Below are 22,281 nucleotides of genomic sequence, written 5' to 3' on the forward strand. Positions count from 1 at the left end.
CAAAGTAAATTGTTCAAGCAAAAAAGATATGCAAATTATTATAGCATCATTTAATTTAGCTTTCATTTTTTTGCCTTTTTCTAAAATTGATCATTACCCAAAGTGACTTGTTTTCAGAAATGAAATGAATTTATTAATTTAATTTAACTTCTTACAAGCAGCTACAATATTGCAAAAAAAATTAAAACTAATACAAAAGCAAAAAAAATTCAATTAAGATTCTCACCGGTACTAATATTTTAATACTTTTATATCTAAAAAAATCATTGCTTGAAAAATTCATAAAAAGTCTGTTTTAGTCTCACATGTTTTGAATCAAAATGACACAATCAGCAAAGATCTTGTGTTCAAAATTATAAAATTGATACTTTAATATAGGAATAACAAAACAGATATCACCAGAACAAAATGATATTCATATTTTATATTTACGGGTTGGATTCGTTTCAACCACACATCATTTATGATATTAAAGAAAAAGTATAAGTTTTATTATCTTTTAAATGAACCAATTAAAAAGTAAGGGAAAATATCAATAAATTCTTTTAAAAAAAATATCTGATGAAATAGAATAAATATGTCAATTTGTATTTTTGTTAAAATTGTAAACGATCATATTTATATTTTTTATAATTTTTTTTTAATTATTATCCAATGGTGATTTTTAATTGAGAGCAGCAGGACGACGCGGCGGTGCGGATTGGCTGGCGCGAACGAGCGCTCCGCCGTCTTCCTGCTTTTATGTTTCCTCCCGAACTTAATTTTTCGTTCCGCGCTCGCTCTTCTTTCTCGTCGCAATATAACAAGCAATTCCAGCGCGCCGATGATATGCCCCCAGCCAGATATCCGGATTACAGAAATGAAAATAAATCGTGCGTTTTCCACAGTCAAACCTCTTTTCCGCATTTCTCTGCTACGTGGAAAAAGTTAATAAAAAGCGAGTTGGGTGGCCTGGTGTGTTTTTTTCTCAATAAAAATTGATAACAAAAAATCGAGATGTGCTCCCAATTTTCGTTAAACCACAATTTTCTCTTGTATAAATCTCGATAGCGATGAAAAATCAATTACTTGCAGCATTTTCGTCTTCGTTTTTAATTTAGTTCATGTCGATTTTATCGAAAAAATGCGCTGCTCGGGTCGCTCGGGGCCCCTTGTAATTTATACGCGGTGAGAAAAGATGATTAAATCGGCGGAGAGGTGTGTGTTAGCTCAATATCGGCTCTGGATTTAATCCAAAATTCCAAAACAGCGTAAAATTAAGAGGATAGCTGTAAACCTCTGCATTTGATTATTATTCTCCGGGCAAATAAATCCAGTGCTTTCCGCCACTATTATTTTCGCCGAATAATAAAAATCATGCTCTCGATCGTAAAATTTGCTGCCAAAAAATTAGAATTTGCCCCAGTGTGCAATTTTATGTGGCTCGGATTCGCATTTTGCCCCGCTTTTATTATGATACCCTTAAGAAGGGGTTGTAAAAACAGTTGCAAAGAGGCAGAGCACGCGGCATTCTTTCGTAGGACACAGAATTTTTCTCATTATTTTGCCCCTTGTGCGCCCCGAATTCCGGCTCTTTTTATGCAGTAACACGCTGGAATTTGAAGTATTTTCGCGAAAAATTCCCTGCTAGAGCAATAAATTCTTACCATTTGCACGTATTGTACTCGGCTGACTACTAAAAAGTTTTATGTGTAGTTACAAAGGCATTATTACTCGGCGGAGCAGCGCCTTGCTCTCGCATCTTTAGACAATTTATTCCCACTTTTTATGTCCCGCGCTCATCTCATTTCATTTTGCAACTTCTCGTTCGTCGTCGTCGTGACGCTCTCAAAAATTTTATAATGAAGCCGGAGAGGGAAAATTTGCCAAAGTTATACATGCACATAGAGTCGGCGAACAATGAAAACGCAATCCATAAAGGTCACTTTTTGCGCCCCGTGAACTTTTAACTTGCTCCCCCGGACACCGAAGTTTGCGCCGAAATTCAATCGCTGTTGTAAATTTGTTGGGGGGGCCATAAATTTCCGCCATATTTGCACATTCTGGGTAGAAAACTCGACCGGACCCGAAACCCCTTTCTGTATAGTTCAGATGTATGTGTGTGTAATTTGCTTATAATACTGGCGGCTGCTGCAAACTTTTGGAAAACTTTGCAGCGGCGGCGGCGCACATAGCCAGTAATAAGGATATCCTTTAGATGCATGGGGCAATATTCAGAACTAGCTGCAAGCTCTGAAAATTTATTCCAAAGAGCAATAATGGAGTTGGGCGGACAAAGACTTGTCAATTTATTGTCGCCGCTTCTATAAGATCGCAAAATTATATATATTTCAATAAAGGAAATGTGAAAAATTAGTGCAAAAAAGAGTCAAAGGAGTTTAGACGGATAAAATGTTCTTTCAAAGTGAGCACATTTTTTTTTGTCACTTTGGACTTTTTATTATACGTACGCAGACGAACGGAAAGTATTAAAAAAAGCAAAGTACTTTTATTGTCATTCTAGGAACTTGTGAAGTTTATTACAACCGCCACTTTGGGAGTAGAAAAGTTGTAGATTCATGAGAAGACTTTTAGATGATATTGGCTGAACATTGCAAAATCGGCAGATTTGCACTTAACGATATTTACTGCATTATTTATAATATACGAGTTTGGCGTCTCGTGACTTGATAAATGATGAACACCATTTGCATAATTACGCGCAAAATAATGCGATTCGGCTTGACGCGGACGATAAATAAACCCAAGCATGATTCAACGCGTAATTTCATCATTTTATCAGCATTTAATTAAATTCATAATCATAATAAATAAATTTATGAATAAAGTAATAAAATTAAAAAAAAAAATACAAAAAAATATTTTAAAATTCAACAATAAGTCCCTCTGCATGATTTTTTTTTATTATTATTTTGACGGTTTCATCCAAATTTTTTTTTTCAACTTTTAATTTTAATTTGATAAAAATTTGAATAAACAACGGTAAGAAAAATCTGTAAGTACTCACCAATCAGGAATGGAATTTCGAACACGCAAAATAAATTTAATAGAAATTCGTCGGTGTGAGAAGTCAAGAGAGAAAATCCACTTTCAGGCACTCGCGGGCTCACACTTGGTCAAAATCGGCCGTTCCGACACTTTGTCACTGCACCGAGAAATCACACTGGTGGCGCCAAAACTGAAGTCCACGTCCAGAGTCCGGTGAAGAGATTTTGGGCAGCCGGTAGGTGAGTGTGTGTGTATGTGTGTGTGTGGAGGCAGACAGGCAGCGAGAGCGAGCCAGGGGTGTGTTGTGCGCCGCTAGACCGCGAGTGCCACACTAATTTGAAACAACGAGTTGAACCTCTCCGGTATCCCCACTTCTGTAATGAACGGGCTGTGCGCGCAGCGAAAGGAGGCACTTTACTCCGTACAGCAGCGCCAGCCGACTCGATCGCGGCCCAGCATCTTATAACTCGTTCATCCCCCCAGATCAAATCCTTCTCTCGCTCTCCTCATCAATTCAATAGTTCCCAGCTGCAGCAGAAGGGGATGATCTTTCTTTCCGCGCGGCCCCCCACCAGCCGCGCGCACCCCAAGATACCGCTCGCCAAGGGTAGATGGCATTTCAACCTGTCTCAATTTTTTCTGCCTTGACTGGCCGGGGGATGAACGCCCGCCCGCCCCGGCAGACGTGTCTGCACTCGCGAGGGTGGCACATCACGTTCCGTCTGCAGCCGCTTGAAAAGAAAAGCGGCCGCGCGCCGCATCTGTATCTCGGGGATGCCTTCGCGTTTCTCCCCCGAAAAGAGAGAAATACAGGCCACTCAGTCAAGGTCGCGCCACAGCCTTTTATCTTAGATAATGTTATACAACAAAGAAATAAATTAAAGCCAGCTAACAAAAATTTTACATGGTATTTTAATACTAGGTAAAATTAAAAATAAATTTAAATTGAGTATTTTAAATATTTTTATATTAAATTAATATTTAAAGAATTAATAACAATTTATGATGTATTAAAATGTTTTTATTAATGATTACTAACTGTGCATTAGAAGATTAATTAAACATAACTTTTTATATAAGCTATTGTCAAGATAAATTCTGATAAATGAATTTAACAATAATTGTGAAGGATTGATTTTTCTGAGAGTTTTGAAAAGACTATTGTGCATTAATTTTGATCTTATATGTTATATCATATTTCAATAAAGAATATTATGCTACAAAAAAAAATTAATTGCATATCAATTAACCTATTAAACATGATGAGCATGAGCATCGATCATATCAAGACCATATATTCAGATATCTAAGAATAATTAAATTAATCACCTTTGTATATTAATAAATTTATGCATTACCTCAATTGAATATAATTTTTAATTGTTTTAATCTAAGACAATTTCGGAAAAACATAAATTAATTTAATTTGAAAAATTTATGCCAAACTTGCTTAGAAGCGATAAGCGATAATTTTAAATCTTTTAACTAAAAAAATTTATCAAGATTAAACTATAATTTTCAGAGTGTTCAGACACTAAAAATTCACCTTAAAATTGTTTTACATCCCCCTGGAAAAAAATTGCAAAACGATAATGGCATGTTAGATGCTATTAAATTCAGCAATATTATTGAGACATAGTCAGGAATTAAGGTGTGTAATTTAAATTTTTTGCCAACGGTGAAAATTACAACAGCAGGAACTTTTTTGAAGACATTGAAACAAAAATAAAATATAAATACATTCGATTTTCTTAATCTTAACAAAATTGGTAAGCACCGCAAACTTTTTACAAAATTATAATTATTTTTCATTAAGCTCCGCATGACCCGCAGCTTAATTTATAGGAAAAAGAGCTCATCAAGCATTCAAGTTACCGAGAGGCAAATATATGCGAGGAGGCGCGCGCGGAATGATGATCAAACAAATTCTTGTGGTTTCGCTTCAGTTTCAAAGGTTGATGGGGTGCGCTACCGAGTCGATCTGAATTTCTTACTGGGATTCGGAATTTCTCTGCTGGCGCGAGAATTCCGTCGGTGCTGCTGCTGCGGGCCCCCGATAGATATTAGATCAGATAAGAGCATGTTATATACAGAAGCTGCAGAGAAAGAGCAAAAGGACCCTATGACGGTGCTCGGGGCTGCGGAGGTGCCTTCAAATAGGAAATTAGCTGCAAATCAATTTGACGCGCTTCCTCGATTGCACAAGATTTGATGACACTTCCGGCCTCAGTTTAGGCACAAATCGAGAATAATTTCTGGTTGCTTCCAATCCTAGACTTTGATAGATCGATATAGTCCTCGGATTTGAACATATAGTATTGCAATTCTAGAAAAATAAGGGGATGCATTTGAAATAGATTATAAAAATTATTTACAATATTCTGGAATAAATACGTATAATTTTTAAATACTTATTTCTTTAATTAACAAATGAACATTGAATATAAAATATTTTCAATGTTTATCTAGTTTAACTTTCTTCAAGAATCTAGAATTTATTAAAGCAAACTTAAAGTTATAGCAGCTTCAAACTAAATAAATTTCGTGACAAACGATGGAAGACCAAATTTTTTCTCTAAATAAGAAAAACGAGCAAATTCAAAACACAGACATGACCAATCATCAATCACATTTTTCATTTTGCTTTTAGGCTTGCATAATATTATTTAATAAAAATCTTATAATAATCCAGTGTTTTTTATGAACAGTATTTTTTACAGCTTGTAAATTAGATTTTACTTTTAACTAAAAATTAAAATTACTTCGCTTCAATTGAGAGGAAAGTTTTCAGCTCAGTCAAAGAGGCAATTAAGAGGCAGGCACACCAGTCATTTTTTGCTCGGCCTAATTTGAAACGAAAGTGAGTCTTCTAGCGAGAAACAAAAAATCCTAGCAGCGATATTTCATTTTTGTGTCTACTCCAGAATTATTTTTGGCACTAGTTATTAGGCAAAAACAAAAACCGACGACGGAGATGAGAAGCTGCGCGGCGCCCTTTTCTTCTTCTCTTTCTCTCCGACATCATAATATTCTGTACACTTCTCGGAGCAAGTCTAATTATTCTTCGGACGAGAGGATAAAATGTAAAGTGTGTATCCTTTACAATGGAGCACTTTGTTGCGCGTCGGCCGCCCTCTGTACGCCACTTGGCGTTTGGCGCTGGTTATAATAATAGCGCTGGTATGCTTTGAAAGCGAGAGAAATGTAGTTATTCTGCCAATGATGACAAACGTCAAGGAGTGTAGGATATTTCTGTCATCGGTGCCTTCTCACTTATTTGAGAAATAACAAAACACAACGCGGCGGCAGCCAAAGCGCCTTTCTAAATTAGACCAGCTCGCCGTGTGCGCGGCCCTATTAACAGCGAGTTTCGCTCGCGCCGCTTTTAATTAAAAAACGCGCCGCGCCGCTTTTGAACTTAAAAGAAGGTGAAAAAACGCGAGTGCAGTTTGTACAAAAACAGATTTATCGATCGCGGTCGTGAAATTTTCGGGAAAGGCGTGCAAAAAAGTAATTATTCGCCGGGGTTGAGCAAAGTTGTTTCTCAAAGATGATTTCTCTCTCTGATGTGTTTTTGCCAGAGCTCGAAAGTTATAAACACACGCCTGGTCGCTGTGTGTGTGTATTTGAAGCCTGTCGTGGCCGAGAGATGTTGGTTTTTTTGCGCGCATTCACTAAAACATTTTTGACAAGTAGAAAACCCATAAAAACAACTTTTCATATATACATTAATGGTTTAAACGACCCTTCTAACAACCAGTCTTTCACTTTAACACGCGTGTTACTGTAGACCTTGAGAAGTCTCGATTATACTGCTACTGATTTCTTGATCAACGAAATTAATATTTGAATTTATTCAATGAATTGAAAATGTGCTCATAAGCTCATAAGCATTTAAAATTGGAAAGGATAACGTTTGAAGTTCAGTCATAGTTTGATGGGATATTACTTAAGCTATAAAATTAGATGTTAAGTTTATTTAAAAAAGTATTAATTTTATTTTTATGTTTTTTATTATTATATTTAGGGATATAATAATAAATTTATTAAATGATAATTTATTTTATTTTATTGTAAAAGAGCATTTAAGAACTTTTTATGCATACAATATTCAGGATTCTATCACTTTATTAAATAGAAATAAAATCAATATAGCACTAAAAAAAACTTATGTAAATCCAACACTGTTTAATTTTACATACCTTCGTGTTCGTTGGCAAACATTTGAATTCGGAGCGTCGATCGTCATGTCTTTTACTTCTTTTAGCTTAACTTGCAATAACTACAATTAATGATAAAGCAGTGATTGAAAAGAGAAAATAAAAATTAAATTAAAAATTAATAAAGATAATTACACTGTTACTCTGCAAAACTTGCATATTAATTATACTCGAGATGAATAAACACTCCGCATTTGGAATGCGCCTTTATTATAACTAAATAATGTGAAACGTAAATTAAGATTCTGAAAAGCATTCGTGTGACGGCGGCTAGTTTGAATTAAATCACGCCTCGCACAATAATAAAATGTGTGCAATAATTACATTACGGCACGCAGTTGCGCAGCACTTTCTAAATAAAAAAATAATTACACCTCTTAAGTACAATGAGCGTTAGAAGCGCAGCACGCACACGCTTGATTTCATTTGTGCCGCCGGACGCCGTGGATCGCATAGGAAAAAAATTATTTTATTAATGTATGGCGGTGCAAAGTGTGTATAAAAGTTGCATGTTAATAACGTGGCCAACGCGTGAAGCGACTTCTGATTGACTATCCGCAGAAGAGGCATTAATTTGAATAATTTTTTGTCCTGCTTTGTATTAAAGCTTTCCTTCTTTCTCTCTTCGAATGAACAGGTTCGAGCGGAGTTGAAAAAAAATATAATGAATTTTGTATACGTGCCAAACCGCAACATAACTGACCGCGGGTCATCTGTATGCAGGTGCTCGACTATTGGCTCCGTTTCGGGGCCTGGTGCTTTTCTAGTTTGAATAATAGTCACGTTATCCCCAAATTTAGGTTGAATTATTATTGCCGAAAGAGTGCTGAATGCGAAAACGCTGGTCGCGCCTCGTTTGGTCACCAACTTCCTCAAAACGGTCGGTGCGCGTGCTGCGGACACAGTTCTGAATTTTTTTATTGTGCTCATTGTTAACACGGAGGGAAAGCAGCTTCAACAAATTGAGCAGCGAATTATTACATATAATACTAACCAATATGGTGCAGGGTAAAAATCAATTTTATAATTTTTCAATTATTTAGTTTTTATATACTAGTAAATTTTTTTTATCATAAGAGCAAAAATACTAAAATGTGCTATAAGTAAAATTGACAAAAACAATGAATATGTTTACAGAAAATCGCATAATTTTGGAGCCAAATAAATAAATCAAAACAATATCCGAAGCAATCAAGGAAAAAAATCGACTGAGAAAAAGGATAAGAATTAAAAAGTCTTTATTTATTTTATTCGATTTAACTTTCATAAAGACTGTAAAGCAATAATTTAGTTTCATCAGAATAGATTGCATTGAAAGATTGATATAAAACTGAAAAAAGCAATTCTTCTATTAAAAAGGGGAAATTCTCAAAAATATTTAACCAAACCATTGTAATATAAAATCAAACAAAATACTTCTTTTCACAGATTTATACTAATTACTTTAAGTTTTGAATATCATTTAAAATTCCAACTAGATCATTTAATCAAGTTCAGCAGTTGTACATTCTAAATTCCTATATTAATATATTGGTTTGATAATGAATTTCAATAACACAGGGCATTGCTATTTCTGTGACGCGCAACTCCAGTTCCACCCTCGAGACATCGGCGGAGGCGGTGGAAATTTGCGTGCCCAAGTGGGGAGCAAGTTGGATGCAGCAGCCGCACTGCCTAGCTTGTCTAGGACGTACACACAGGGAGCAGCTATTTATTGATCTGATTGCTCTCGGTTTTGAGGCACATGTCTGGTGTGGTATATTGAGCTTGACCAAGCGTGGTTTGCATAGCTGCGGTCCTTGATTGTTCTCTCGGCTCCTGCGCCGCTGATAATTATTGCCCTCTCTTGTCCGCAGCCTGCGCCCGGCACCTCCAACTTGCAGATTCCGCCCTTTGCCGGCTGCAATTACAAACGTACCTATGTGTGCATGTCGGGCCCCCTCCCGCCCCCCAATACTGCATTAATATGTATGTGCCGAAGCTGCTGGTGATGACAAACATCATTAAGGTGCCCCAGCCTATGCCTATGCAGCCCTGTTTCAGTCCTATAGACATTGCACCCCGTCTCGATTGGACGAGATGCTAAACTTTTCCGGCTCAACTTGAGAAATGCTTCAACTGGTCCTCATGTAAATAAGGATTGATTTGTCTGCGCAAGTGTTTTGGTTGGATCACTTCAATTTATATTTCAATATGATCTAGAAATTTTATGCTCATGTAGGTTTTTTTAAACAGACTGACTTTTAAAATAGAGGTGTATAGTTCTTCATAACCATCAGGTATAATCAAGTGTACCAAAATCTTTCTTACAGCTCACAATTAGGTTAAAAATTAAACCATAATTGTGACTGATCGGCTATTTAATGTTAATTTATTTCAACGTTTATTTGGTAAGATGTGCAGCTGGTGTGCTGGATAAAAAAACGATGAATATTATTTTTGATCAGATTTTAGGCAGGGTAAGTCATTACATTTATTATTTTTTTTTTACTCGTTTCAATTATGAAAATTAGTATAATTTTAAATATTTTCTATCGTATTAATACATCAAGATAAATTTCATCCATTTCTATTTACAATGTCATTCAGAGATTTAAGTTAGTATTAGAAAACAATATATAATTATTTCAAATGAAAATAATAGAGAGCAGCAAATCAAAATTTGTATAATCCTGCAAAAAAAGCTATTTAATTTAATAAATTTGGTATCAAAAAATAAATATAATCAAAGATAAATAATAAAGTAATCCTCAAAGTATGAATAAAACAAAAATAAAAGTTGCATAATTAAAATTTTGTTAAATTATAATTTTTTTAATATATCAAGTATTCAGAGTTTATAAAAATTCTTAATTGAGTCATATAAAAAATTTTCTCTAGCCGAGATAATGTCCAAACTGAACTCTGCCCAAATAAAATAATCCCATTCATTTGCCATGGAATTTCGAAACGCATATTCTGTAGAAACGAATAATAACTTAATATGCCTTTCTAAGGAAGGGAGGTGCCTGCAGTTCAAAAGGTCTATCCCGCGCTCAGGTGCAACTCCCTGCCAGTGTAAGAAAACCACAAAGAGCACTGAATTATTTATCCTTCCTCCGGGAATTGTCATAAAATATAAAACCACAAGCGCGAGTCACCGTGTGCATATATAATAATATCACTTCACGCTAAGTACTTTTTAGTATTCCTCTCGATTATACGCCGTGTTTTCATTCTAATGTTGTTGTCATTACCGTGTTATTATTATTATTGTCAATATTACAATTCGCCTTTCTTGTGGAAAAATGCATACATGAATATTTCATGCGTGGCAAAGAACAAAACCATTCTTTGTGCGTCGCCTTTTCCTCTATAACTGATGACAAAGGCATGCCTCTGTAATTGAGCCATTTTTTCCCTCATCTTTTGATATAAATAATAATATTATTCTAGCCAAGAGGCTTATTTCGAGCGTGGCATTTTGAGGCCAAAAGTTGAGCCAGCATTACAACAGCAGCCCAGTTATATAAATGAAATCAGCGGCGGCGGCGCGGCCATTAATAATATTAAGAAGGGTCCAAATGCAGGCACAGCCAGATGGCAAAAACAAGTGGCCAGACATTAAATTGCGAGCACTGTTAAGATGTTTGGATGTCGGGAGCAGAGAGTGCAAAAAATGGGTAAATTACTGATGGAGGAATGTGGATAATGTCACCTCAAGCAACGCGTTTCTTGCTTCATTACACTCTCTCGAAAATGCCAAAAGCAATGCGAGCAGACGACCCGCCGGCGGCTCTGAGCTTCGGGGCGGATGTTAAGAGCTGATAAAATGCTTACTTAGTGCTGAATGGCGAATCCGGCCTTGCAAGCGCGATTTGCTAAATATATAAGACCGACTCTCGATCCTGCCACTTGCCGACGTTTTCATCTGCTTTCCGCTCCTTTTTATAGCCTAAATGGCACATTGATAAAAATAGTAGAAAAAAATATTTTGACGTAACTTTTGGGATTTTTTTAAATTAAATTTTATTTGTTTATTCAAAAAAGGAATTTAATCGTTTCAAAGAACAGCATAAATAGATGAATTAATTTGTTAAATATTTGAGCTTAGTTAATTTACTGAAAAAAATATCCTATTAAAATCGTGATTGCATTATTGCAGAAAGTAGCGCTCAAAACTGTAATAAAATTAAAAATTTATTCCTTAAAGGTTTTAATTTCTAATATTCTTTTATACCTTTCCAATTTGCAATCATTTTAATTGCCCTTCCTAATAATAAAATTAATATTTCCCTAACATATCCTGTAATGGAACTTTAAAGGTTTTGTTTCGCAGGTTGCATACCTAGAATTTAACTTGAACCCCTGGAAAATTTTGAACTTTTCAACTTCAAAAGTAAGATCACCAAAAACAACCCTGTCTAGAACATAATAAAATCTTTATATTGAAAATTGAATATTAAATTCTAATTGGTTTATCTCAACGTTGTAAAATATGTTTCAATTGTCAATCACTTTGTCATTGAACAATATTTTTCCCTTCACGTGAGAGAAATAATTAAATTATTCTTCTATACGACAAAATATCGACACCTACACACGCAAGAATGATCCTGCACTTTTTTCCTCTGCAAAATAATATGAACAATCGCAGGTATGCGCGCGTATATTATACACTGTGTGTGCCAGAATCGCAATTCTAAAAGTACATGATAATTCGAAGGTCTCGGGAATTATTTATCATTTTGATTGCGATTGTAATATAAATGAAGGTGGCCGCGAGAGACACAATAGAGCGAGCGGGTAAAGGATTGGGCGTCTGGCGGTTCTGACAATGGTTCCGTGATTGAGGCGATCTGTCTGCTGTCGACCACCCCTCTATTCAAATCATCCTCGCCTCCTCCGACTGTGACAGACGAATTCGGTCCATTTTTCAAATTAATATTTAAAAAGAGTGACGCCAAGGAAAAAAACCAAACCGGAATTTTTCCCCGAGAAAAGCAGCCGGCTTGTAAGGTTTTAACACAATGAATCCATTTTTCTTCGGCGCGCACCGAAAGTTGGTATATAAGCGATAAATATCGCTGCGGCTGAGCATGATGATGAGGCTTTTATTCTTTTCATGCTCTTAAGAAGGATTGATGATTTGGAATAAATTCCTTCGGTTCGGCTTTTCAACAGTCACAACAGCCTGAAAATGAGATTAAGTTTTGGGAGAGAATTTTCAATTAAATTTACTTCAATTATTCATCGGATGAGATTTTAAATTTTGCCGCCCCTGCGAGCACGTGGCCCTTGGCTGCGTCTTTTGAGAAGATCGTCTCCGGAATTAAATATAATGAGATCGTGTAAATTCTGAGGATTCTTGAGATGACATTAAGGCGCCATGATATAACCCTATTTCATAGTTTTGATCTTTTTTTCACTAAGAACACATCAGGCCCGCGTCTCAAACACACACGGCCAGTTAGTTATATAGTGATGATGCAGCGATTTCCACTCAGCGGGGATCAAAAGTTTTATATAAGAAGACGAAGAAAAACACGCCCGATTCTCTCTCTCTCTCGCTCTCTTCTGTAATAATATAATGAGCCGCGCGTATATTGCGGACAACAAAAAATTCTAATGAATTTCAAGTCATTAACTACTAATATTCAGTGTGCGCTATAATAAAATCACGTTTGATTGAAGATTAGAATTTATTCAACGATAAAAGATCGCGCAGCCTGTCATTTTTCAAGCAATCGCCCGAAGAGAGGAATTTTATTCAGTCTCGTGCTTTTGAAATAAGATTCGGTCTAGGTTTTTTTCCGTTCGTTCGTTCGGCGCCTCTAACAATGAGCAATAACAATCAAATCGAAGCAAGGTTTGTGATTTTTTCAAAGCACCGTGCTTAACACAATTAATATTAATTAGAGGCCTTCTCGCGCCTTTTACGCCCGAGAGCGTTCGCCGAGAATATTTTCGCCTTTGAATAATTATCAATCATTTTGTAATTTATTGTTGTTTTGATGCCATAAGCAGCGGGCGCAAAATTCTTACTCGCGAAATTAATGATTATTAACAATCGGCAATTTATTACGCGCGGCTTTATGGGTTCACCACCTCATTTCAGCCAAATTGATGCTGCAGCGGCAGGCGCACGTTTTTAAAATAATAATAAGTGTAAGCCGTCGCGCCTGGCCAAATTTAATTTCAGGACCGGATCCAACATCGATTTGTTTTAAATGGCACGTAAGTAGCTTGGGGGCGAAATTTCAGGTTTGACAGCAAGAATTAATAAAACTGAAGAATTTTCAATATTTAACCAAAAATTTTTTTAACTTTAATACTATTTTGTTTCTTAATATTATTAAATATTTTAATTTATTGTTAAAATTATTTAAGATCTTGGAAAAGTAACTTTGAAATTTAAATTGACTAGTTAATTTTAAAAACTTGACTATGCAAAATACTTCGAAACTTAAAGTATATTATATACTATGTAACTGGATTACCAAAAGCTGAAAATTAATGAACTGTAGTATCAACGTATCCATTAATGAGTTGCAACCCCTGCATTTGAAAATAAAATATTATTTGAAAAATATATAATCAAATATTTGAATTATGGTTTGCTCTGCTGACTGTGGACTCTGCTGATTTGGGAAAAATTTGCTCAAAAAGACAATTAAATTATTTATATGATCAAAATAAACTTATTTAAAATGTAATTTAAAAATTAGATACTTAATTGCTTTGAACAAAAAAATAACTATTAAAATTGTTATGAGACGTGTTTTCTTCACTGGATATTGTTGTTCATTTCCAGTTTCTCTGAAATGCATATGTTTCTTTCAATTAAAATCACCGCTCTCTTTGGCGTTTATAAACGTATTTAATGCGGCTTTATATACCATTTATATAGTCTCTGTCATCGCAAACACTCATTGCATATTTATGCATCTTATGAACACTCTCGGCGCTGCACAGGAAAAGCGGCGAGCGCGGCATATATGCAAATGCGTCTTTCAGCGCATTCGTCTTTTGTCTCCGCCTCTCATCTGCATTTCTGCATCACTTATGCTGGCTGCAACCGGTACGGTACACCACGCAAGAGACGACGACAATGAGTGCATTTAGCAGCAAAGTATAATTTTGTGCTTCGCGCTGAGAGCAACTGCCGCCGTAATGGTACATAAGAAAAGGCTGCAAGAATGCACTTATCCACACACTCGCAGAGATACTTCTTCTTACTCAAATAACTATACTAACAACTCAAGGTGTGGAGAAAACGAGTTAAACTCACCTTCTAGCTCAGCAATTTACGTTCGATTTGAAGTTTATTGCGTGTATATCAGAGTCACCGTGACAAATTATTGTATGTATTTATGACTTGTATATATTTAATATTTATTATCTTTTATCTCTCTCAAAGGGTATTTCCGGCGAAACTGCTAATTTGCCAAATTTTTCAGAAATTTATGGTTCGTTCCGAACGTGCAATTAAGATATTGCGAGCCGGAAGAGGCGAAAAGTCGTCCTGCAAGCTGCTGATTAAAAGGGAACCCATATCAAGCAGAAATAAAAACACAAATTATTTCATTAATCCAAAAACGTGTATGACCAGAAATTAATTTATCAAAATCGAAACTGGTTTTGAAAAGCATAAAAAAATTCATATTAATTTAAAAACTTTATCTTCATCTCCAGCATTTATCCATATTATGATAAAATAATTTCCGACGAATGACGGCGACCGAATAAAATTTTATTTTATAATAAAACAAGCATTACTTATTATAAATTATTATTTCGCTCAGGTTGTTGTAATTGTCAATTATAACAATTACTTATAAGTCTTATCAGGCAAATCGATCTCCGCTGATTGAGCTTGGTTTGCTTTTGTAATGAGTTTTAAATCTCGGATGGAAAAAAACTGATTTTTCCGCGAGTGTATGTGTTTGTTTCTCTCTGAACTCTTGAGATGGATGGATTGATTCCGGCTCTGAAGCTTTTCATGCTCTTTATATAAATTGCGCTCCTGTTTCGAAAAGTCACGAACCAGTCTTTACCATAACGCGTTTATTAAATACACGCTTGATTTTTTTTTTGCGAGTGCAGCAACGAACAACACGGCTCTCGCGCGCGAGTTCGGAACAAGCGGCGGCGAATTTGATTTATTCGGCTGGCCCAAATCCTAAATAGAGCTAAAATTGCCGGCGAGCCATATTTGGCACAAAGGCTCATTTGCAGCCGCGCAGAGCAAAATATGCCGCAGATGATTTACTTCGTCTTGAAATATTACTCGGCGCGCATGAAAAATGTCGTCCTTCTGCGATTAAATTAATGCAACTTTTCTCCGTATTTGCACGACACGGCCGCACAACTTGCCGCCTCGTATATTCCCCATTTACCGCCAACGTTGCTGCCGAGCGGACATTCATTTTATTATTTTATAAAGCACGCAGAATACTGTTGTTTTTCATTGAAAATAAACCATAGGGCAGTGAATATTATGCGAGCGAGGTGTGTGTGTATAAATGTGTGCATGCATATCATGTGTGCTCGCGGTACGTAAGCGATGCATTGTTATCCTGAAACAAAGAAATAAATGAAAAGGCCATCCGTAGTTCTCTCGTTCGTATTTGGCTCTGTTCAACATGTGCCGAGCGGCTTGCCCATATTTTTCATATATATGCTGGCCTCATTTGAATACATTTCAATAAAACATAATGCCGCTGCCCTTAAACAAAATGCGAAGGCTGACCAAGACGGAGTTATATGTGGCAGAAAATTAGCAATTTTTCCGTCAATAAAAGCTGGATATATTTAAATAATTGCTTCTGTATCAGAAAACTGTTGAAAAAGATCTTTTAAATTTTCGAAAAAAAATCATTCATTACGTTGGGTTATTTAAATTATTGCAGGTGCCGATTCATTCTTCTAAATTACATTGATGTGAACATTAATCATGTATATTGTCTTCTCCAAAATTTAATATAAAAACATTTTACAATATCTAGAATACAATTGTTTTGAATTTAATAAAAAAATTTTTTGCAGAATTTCAACTTTTAATCAAATAATATATTTATTAACGTAATTAAAAAAAATATTTTTAATAGGATAAATAATAATGTTGCAAAAAATGAATAAAATAAAATATTTTAATTTAATAAATTGACAAAACCTTGTTTAGGCTTTCTCAAGTTTTAACTCTTGATGCTCGCACAAATGCAGTTTATTTTAATTTTTTTCTCAGCGCGTGTTATTTTTTTCCTTTTATTTGTGCTGAAAAATGATATTGATGGAAACTAGGGAAAGAGTTAAATTTAAAAGCAGGTGACCCCAGATGAAGGAGAGGGTGCGCAAGAGGCGCCGCAGGGGTTGCATTTTAAGGAGCATCCACCCCAAATGAATTGGGGTCTAACGGCGTTTCCCACAACCCTTCACGCCGCGGCGACAATGGCAGATCCTCTGTGTAACTCGGGGCGATAGAAAAATGAGGAAATCTGCTGCAGCATCTCGAGTTTTGCGCGAAAATGACAGAAAAAAAGAAAGGGTTTTACGGAGGAAAAGTACAAAAAAAGCAGAGGGGTCTCTTGAACGCACGCATGGGGGCTGCGTGCATGGCAAGGGGAAGAAAAAGAAGACGCACAAAAGGTGAAAGATGAGATTTCGCGGCCAGTCCAAACAAGAATCTCTCTCTCCGGTGACGCAATTTTTTGTGTCTGCCCGCGGCTCCAGGTATAACCCTTCCTTTTTCTACGATTCCGATATCTTTTCTCTGCACTGCTGGTATACAAAATTTTACCTCTATTCACTGCTAATTCGTCAACGAGGAGAAAAATGATGCCGCGCATTGTGCAGCTGCACACGCGGGGAGAGAAAAGAATTTTTCTTATCCTTCCATTACGGGGAATAAAAAAAATATTTCACATTTACGCAGAGAGAAGAGAGTCGGATAACACACATGATGCATCGGCCCATTCCTGAATTATTTATTTATTTTTCTTGCGTGCGTTTTTTGTTCGAATTTATTTTTTCGAATCTGATGTTGCTCCTCTCAAAGGAGAGGCTGATGATGGTGATGACGCTGTCACCCAACAGGAAAAAGGGTCCTTACCACTGTCTCATCTTCAGATGGATCTCCTAAGGACCTTTTGTCAAAATTCCACACAATCAAATAATCGCAGCCTTTATTCGTGCGTAATGTGAAAATTCTATTTTTGGAAATAATAAAGTATAGAGGATTTTATTAAAAAAATATTAATTAAAGATGAAATACAAAAGTTTTTGTGTGATGAAATCCCAATTATGAAAAGAAACTGATTTTTACCTGGCCAAAATGAGAATCTAAAATGATTTTAGGACCTTAAAGCTATTTTCTTGAAAATTTAAAGTTGATTTGGAAAATACAGACGAAAAGCCAATGATGATTACGCTTGATAATAAATATATTTTATTTGTTCAATTTTTTTTTTTTTTTTAATAATATTCAAGCTTTTAAAATATGAGCTGAATTTAATGATTCTGAAATCCACATACGTTTTTATCTGTTTTTTCAAACCCTCTTTAATTTTGCCTCATGTTCCGGATTAAAATAGAGGGCAAAAGTCACCTCATATGCATACAGACTTTGTAATTTCGGACATAACAAATTGCTAATAGCGAAAATCTGACACGCAATTTTTCCAGCCGAGGTGACGTGTATTGCCGGTAATTAATGTTCTGGGTTAATTCGAATTTCATTTTCAGTGATTTTTTACACGAGCCAATTATAAAAAGATGCAAATTACATTACACGCGTCGGGAATGTTTATTATATTATATATGCACGGCACCCTTTCTATCTTTACATAATAATAATAATAATTCGTTATGTTTCGCGGCGACGGTGCGCTCTGTCAGTCGGCGTAAACGAATGTAACAAATACTCGAGAAACGCCCGCGGGTCAATCATTAATGCACAAAGGCCTGCGAAACTAATTGGTCCTGCATTACCCGGCCGCAGAAAATCGATAAATCAAGACTGCCGCAAATGAATAATAAGCAAGCTCGGCTGCCTGCCTTTGCCCGGCCTGCGAGCGAGGGTAAGTTTTGCCGCCGGAGCACCTGTGTCACGCCAAACTTTCAAATAATAATCCCTTGCGCGCCGCCAGTTTTAACTCACTTTGCGGCTCCTCGCTTCTCCGCATCGCACACAGAGACCAACTTTAATTTCCAATTCCGAAACTTTTGCCGGCAGCGAGATGAATATAAGAATTTTTACAAAATCTCTTTCCCAGAATATAGCTTCAAAATTATCCCTCTTCATAATTCAACTGTGATATTAATTTTACTGTTATAAATATTTTTTGATAATAATAATAAAAAAAAAATACATTGAGGTCTATCCAAAAGGCTAAACTGGCCCAGGTTAATTTAGTCCGGTTATCCTGGGCCTGGTTATGCTTTGGATTTCCCTCATTATTATTTTTTTTTAATTATTTAAATGATAATTTCATCTGTTTCATAATATTAAAAGTTTTTTCCGCCATCACACTTTGAATATTCATATTTGAATTTAATAATTTGAAACCAAATAAGTTATTAATGTATTAAATGAAAAACGTACGTTGGTGCAATCATTAAATGCAGTGTTAAATGACACTCTACATGATGGAACTGTTGTTGAATTGATTTTTATTAAATTATTTTAATCATTTTTCAATAATTTTTTAAAAATGTAATAATATAATAATAAGTTAATAAATAAAAAAAGAAATCATGTTAATAATAACTTTTAATATTATATTTTTAAATAAATAATAAAAAAGTAATAATATTAAAATTATAATAGTAATATTTTTTTGTTAATATTTAATTATGGAAAAGTAAAGATAAAATTTGTGAGTTAAAAGAGCTTTAAAAAAATTATTGTCAGATGAAGGTTCCTATTTACGATTTCAATCGTAGCATTCCCAGAATAGCACGATTTTGCAATCAGAAGCATTTTCGCCTGTCTGCGGATGATCAATTTTGCAAATTCGAATTATTGCATACAGATTTGCACACACAACAGAGGCAGACGCCATCGGCTGCTAAAGCAATTACGGGATGCAGCGCACTGACAGCCCGACTGCTAAATAATTTAAGCATTGCTCTCTCTGTACATTATGGAATTAGGGCGGCTCTCTGCTCTGTGTGTGTCTCTCTCTCTCCGCATCTCTATCTCGCTCGCACACATCCACACACATAAATCAAACGATGATGCGCGAGCGAGGGGCATGTGCATTATTATACCATCGCGCGCTACCTATAGATAGGATACCTGTGCACAAAGCCATGATTGCCTGCAACCATAAAGGAATTACGTAAACAACGCGCGCAGAGAGGTCTGGGTGCAACGACTAATATGCGCTCCTCTCGATCCAACCGGCCGATCCATCCCGCTACTGCATCTCCATAAATCATCTGCACGCTGAATCCGAAGAGCGCTGTATTATTATGCAATTTGCTGAGCCAAGCGATCCGTTTCCTACAAGATTCGTGTGTTCACACTTATTTTGAAAAAAAAAACGAGATGATTCCAGAGTATTATACACTCCACGTCATTATATTCATTATGGAGAGAGAGGTGCTGTGAACCTAATAAATAATGCATATAGTGCTTCTCTTTGATCTTAAATCTAGCTTTACACAATAGAAAATGATAGTTTTTTTTAAAGAGCTTAAACATGAATAAAGCAGAAGCCTCCCAAAACAGTATAGGTGAAAAATCTATTCAAAAATTCTATCAACTTGCAGGAGTTTTAGGATAAAATAATTTACAATTTTTTACCAATTTTCAAAAAACAAAAACCTAAAACTCTTGATAGAAAACCTCCCTTTTATCGAAAGAAATTCCATGAGATATAATTATTTTACCCACACTTTACTGCAATATTTTAAAATTTTCCAATGAATTTTGCAATCGCTAGGATTGATTTCTCACCCTAATGGCTGGTCAATTTGAAATTTCATTAGTTCGGAAGTAAATTATTGGCGGATAAATCATATTATTTAAACCAAGCAAAATCCACCACGTCCGCGTGTGTGCAATAATGACGCAAAACAATATGTGTATATGATCGGCGAGCATGTGTATATTATGCTCTCTCGTATTTACCCCTGATCATATACATATGTGCACGCTCGCGATTATTGATCACTGGCTTGATGCAGAGCTATGGTGCATAAACGTACACATGCATGATTTCCATGCAAAAGCGTCTCATTCAAAAGGCCACTGATGCAGAAGGAACATAATTATATGTCAACCTTGTCTGGAGAGCAGTCGATGTGTGGACCGAGAGAGAGAGACGCACAATTCAATAACAACAACCATATATGCAAATGTTGTTGTCGAGAAGTCATGAATTGGTTGAACACATTTTGTCTTTTTTTTTTTTCAATAATTCTAAGCAGTTTTGCCTGAAAGAATTTGTTAAGCAGAGTTGCAAATTTAAATTTTACAAATAGTTTTCAAGATAAATTAATTTTGTGCAAAATTTATTTGTTTAAATTAATTTTTATTGAAATTTAACTTGACATTGATTTTTGTATAAAACTTTGGATAATATGATTTCATCCGATATCTTACCATAGAGGTATCACTTATTTATTTCATCTCAGAAGACTTATAAACAATTTATTGTAATGTTGCACTATAATTTTCCATAACAACAAAAATATTTTTATTAAAAATGAGATAGTAAATAATAATATATAAAAATATATATTTTCAGTCATTACTGTAAAATTAATAATAATATTGGAAGATGATATAAATATTTATGAAATTACTTTAATCTCACGAGAAAATTTATAAAATATATCAAAATTTGCAAGTGAAATTATATTATTTGAATTAATAATTAATTAATTTAATTATACTTTTAATGCAGTATGATGACTTATTCAATTTGTCATCAAAACATCTTTAAACAATGCGGCCAACAAGTTACGAATATAATTACTCAATCATATTCCATTGTTTGCATTTGGTACGAGATTTGAGCAAAACGTTCAGAGGGTGGGGAAGCGTTGGAATTAATAAAAAAAACCAAGTGTGGTTTTATGGCCAGCAGCAACAGCTTCAATCAGCGACGAGCCCTCTGCTTGCCATTCATCAATATATTGCCGGCTGCCAAGGTGTGGCTTTTTGAAATACTTGTGCCGCGCTGCTGACCCGACTAGTGAGTGAGTGAGTGAGCTTGGCAATTTTAAAGCAGCGGCGGAATACACTCATATAAATGTAATCTCGCGCTCGCATCTTCCAACAAGACTGTATTGCCATTTTATACTGACTTAACTGTTACAAAGGGTTAACTGAATACATAAAAAAAAAAAACATATACATAGAAACTTGCATGAAAAAATGTAAAGCATAGAGAGAGAGGCGGTAGGAACTTTCTATAACGATTTGTTTTGCAAATCAGGTCGAAACTTCAAAAATATAATAAATGGAAATTGTCCGTAAGTAAAATGCAAACTCATTTTTCATAGAAAGTCAGAATGGAAATTATAAAAAATGTAATCTGGTGCAAATAGAAGGCAGTTGAGTGGAATGAATAAAAAAATGAATTTTGAAAGAAAAAATTGATACTTAATAAGGAAATTAAATTAAATCAAATATTAAAATAAACAGTTTTGACATAATCTGATCTCCATGTTAAAAAATTAAAATAAAATTACTTTTAATTTTGATTTTTCCTCTCATTATTAAATTTTTTTTTATTGTCGAATGTGTAAAGTTCATATAATTCAACTGACAAAAAAAGAGAATGTCTTCCCATCTTTGTTCATCAGAAAGATTTCGATCAGCAATTTGGCCGAGCAACTGTTTGAAACAATCTCACAATGCTGGTGATCGAGTGAGTGATGCTGCTGCAGTGTGTCTGATCAACTCGCTATCGGTGATTTTGCTACTGCCTGCACCAAATGAAGCGTTTCGAAAAGCCCATTCGGCTGCTGATCTCCGTTTGTGTGTTTGCAAAAAGGGTCACTCACCTGACAGCAGTCGAAAATAATACAAGAGCGAGAGAGACACGCCCTGCAATCCGCAAGTGCTGAAGAATAGAGGATT

General features: G+C 35.3%; 1 protein-coding gene across 6 annotated transcripts in view; it reads right to left on the reverse strand.

Moving 5' to 3' along the window:
* Positions 1–22,281, reverse strand: part of LOC132199093 (zinc finger protein castor homolog 1-like) — a 238,490-nt gene that overhangs the window by 78,652 nt on the left and 137,557 nt on the right. For 2 of the 6 annotated variants that reach the window (XM_059623559.1, XM_059623557.1), the window contains exon 1: positions 3,008–3,372. The exons of 1 other annotated variant lie outside the window; for it this stretch is intronic. The gene's annotated coding sequence lies outside the window, so the exon portion shown is untranslated. Of the gene's footprint in view, positions 1–3,007; positions 3,374–22,281 lie in introns of those variants that run through there. 3 more of the 6 variants (XM_059623562.1, XM_059623561.1, XM_059623560.1) reach the window with 3 other exon arrangements.

This window comes from Neocloeon triangulifer, unplaced genomic scaffold (genome assembly GCF_031216515.1).
Source record: "Neocloeon triangulifer isolate White Clay Creek 2 clone unplaced genomic scaffold, ASM3121651v1 ptg000013l, whole genome shotgun sequence".
NCBI classification, from domain to species: domain Eukaryota; kingdom Metazoa; phylum Arthropoda; class Insecta; order Ephemeroptera; family Baetidae; genus Neocloeon; species Neocloeon triangulifer.